This window comes from Schistocerca piceifrons, unplaced genomic scaffold (genome assembly GCF_021461385.2).
Source record: "Schistocerca piceifrons isolate TAMUIC-IGC-003096 unplaced genomic scaffold, iqSchPice1.1 HiC_scaffold_1148, whole genome shotgun sequence".
Taxonomy (NCBI): Eukaryota; Metazoa; Arthropoda; class Insecta; order Orthoptera; family Acrididae; genus Schistocerca; species Schistocerca piceifrons.
Window position 1 is genome coordinate 120,001 of NW_025726959.1, and position 2,500 is coordinate 122,500.

General features: G+C 56.8%; 1 non-coding gene across 1 annotated transcript in view; it reads right to left on the reverse strand.

The window, feature by feature from the left end:
* The window catches only part of LOC124728287, a 1,909-nt gene extending 1,810 nt beyond the window's left edge, over nt 1–99 (reverse strand). Inside the window, exon 1 of the ribosomal RNA XR_007007293.1 lies at nt 1–99. This exon is cut by the window's left edge and continues 1,810 nt beyond it. This is a non-coding gene — a ribosomal RNA (small subunit ribosomal RNA).
* Nucleotides 100–2,500: the final 2,401 nt, after the last annotated feature.

A 2,500-nucleotide genomic window follows, 5' to 3' on the forward strand; every position in this document is an offset into this window, starting at 1 on the left:
TGAGCCATTCGCGGTTTCACCTTAATGCGGCTTGTACTGAGACATGCATGGCTTAATCTTTGAGACAAGCATATGACTACTGGCAGGATCAACCAGGGAGCTGCGTCAACTAGAGCTGAGCAGCCGGCCGCCCGGGAGTGTGTCCCGGGGGCCCGCGCGAACACGCAAGCGTCCGCTCAATCATTCTGCAAACAGGAGGAGGCTGAGCTCCCCTGCACAATACACCTCGAAACCCTCTCAGGTCCCGGCGGCGCGCAGCGCCGTCCCAAGTACTTGGTCGGGTTCGAGAGAGGCGCAATCGCCCGGAGTTAGGCGAGTAGACGCTTTCGGTGCGACCACCCGTGCTCCCAACTGAGCTTGCCGCTGCCGACAGAGGCCCGGGAGCGTGCTGTCGTGGCATTGCCGGCGGGAGACAACACGCGCCACCTACGGTGACCGGCAGCTCCAACGCCAGCGCCACAGAAGGACAAAAGCCCCACTTGGGTGCCGAAGCGAACTCTCCCAGCACAGCGCACGCGCCAACACATCCGCACAGCTGCGATACAAACCACCAGCGAGAACCGCTGGGGCGACCGAGCAGCAGACGGCGTCGCGGCGCCGAGCGCCGGGCGGCAGCGCATCCTCAACGCACACAGTCCTCAATCGGACCAGCACACTGAAGATGTCCACCGCGCTTCGCACCGGGCCCGCGAGGACCTACTTTGGCCGCACGGCGCCGCGCGCAGGGTGCGCCGGCGCGCAGCTGCGACGCCTGCCGCGTCCGTCGGCCGGCGCGCCTGCCACTGGCCGACCCCACCAGCCGGCTGTAGCGCGTGCGCCCACGCACCGCGCGGCCAGCACGCCGGGAGGCGCCCCCTCACCGGCCGGGGACGGTCCCACCCAGCCACCGCCGCGTATCGCTTCACACCCAGATGCCGTTCAGTTTCGTCGGCATGGTGGGTATCGCTGGAACAACCGGTTAGTACCTCAACCTATCGTCGCCATCACCGATTCACCCCTAGCGAGAACAACCGCACCACAACAGGTTACCATTTGTTCATTTGCGTAACTTCACCAGAAAACGCAGGCGTCCATCGCCATTTGCAACTTCCACGATTATTGCATGCCTGTGTCAGGTGTCACGCCACACTACGTCTGCCCACATACACGCAACAAAATGTGCACGCCTAGACAATACGTGGAAGGTGGCCCCCGTACGTATGCGATGTCCATTGCTCGAACGACTGTCAACCGGCCTCTGTAGCATGTCGCAGATATGGAACGCGGTGCACCATGCCATCACGGTGTGTGAGGAGAGACGACTAGGTCCGAATACATCAACAGACAGCTCATGCTGATCGCCATCCACGGCGTCCGTTCCTCCCACACGTCTCTATGGCGTACCACACTGCAATCCAGCTCTCATAGGGAGACGACACGTAGCTGCGTGCACAATATTTGCACTGTATGGTCCGCCGTTTTTGGGCGCAGTCGTTGTACGGTCACACATGTGCCACGATGTATCATTCAGTACATAAGGACGAATGTGCAGTACAGATTGTGGTTTACGCGTACGACATTAGCGGACAGTTGACACAGGCCGCACCACAACGTAGCCTGAGTACGTCGCATGCGGAGGGCATTGAACATGCAAAGTTCTCACCAACCAGCTTGCGAAGGCAGGGGGCAAGGTGGGGACGTGGGGAGGGGCGGCATGTACGTCCTGCTGCCATCCACATTACAGTGTACAGCAGGAGCATGTGGAAAGTGAGCAAGACTTGCAAGGTGTTTAACATGAAGCGATACACAGGGGAGCGGGGAGTGCGAGTAGCGAACTATATTGCGAGGGTTGCGGGTGGGCAACACTACACTAATTGAACGAGTCGTATAACAATTACAGAGCAGGTTTAGGCGACAACGTGGGTTACGTTAGGCGACAACGTGGGTTAGGTTAAGGCACGACGTGGGTTAGGTTAAGGCACGACATGGGTTAGGTTAAGGCACGACATGGGTTAGGTTAAGGCACAACATGGGTTAGGTTAAGGCACAACATGGGTTAGGTTAAGGCACAACATGGGTTAGGTTAAGGCACAACATGGGTTAGGTTAAGGCACAACATGGGTTAGGTTAAGGCACAACATGGGTTAGGTTAAGGCACAACATGGGTTAGGTTAAGGCACAACATGGGTTAGGTTAAGGCACAACATGGGTTAGGTTAAGGCACAACATGGGTTAGGTTAAGGCACAACATAGGTTAGGTTAAGGCACAACATGGGTTAGGTTAAGGCACAACATGGGTTAGGTTAAGGCACAACATGGGTTAGGTTAAGGCACAACATGGGTTAGGTTAAGGCACAACATGGGTTAGGTTAAGGCACAACATGGGTTAGGTTAAGGCACAACATGGGTTAGGTTAAGGCACAACATGGGTTAGGTTAAGGCACAACATGGGTTAGGTTAAGGCACAACATGGGTTAGGTTAAGGCACAACATGGGTTAGGTTAAGGCACAACATGGGTTA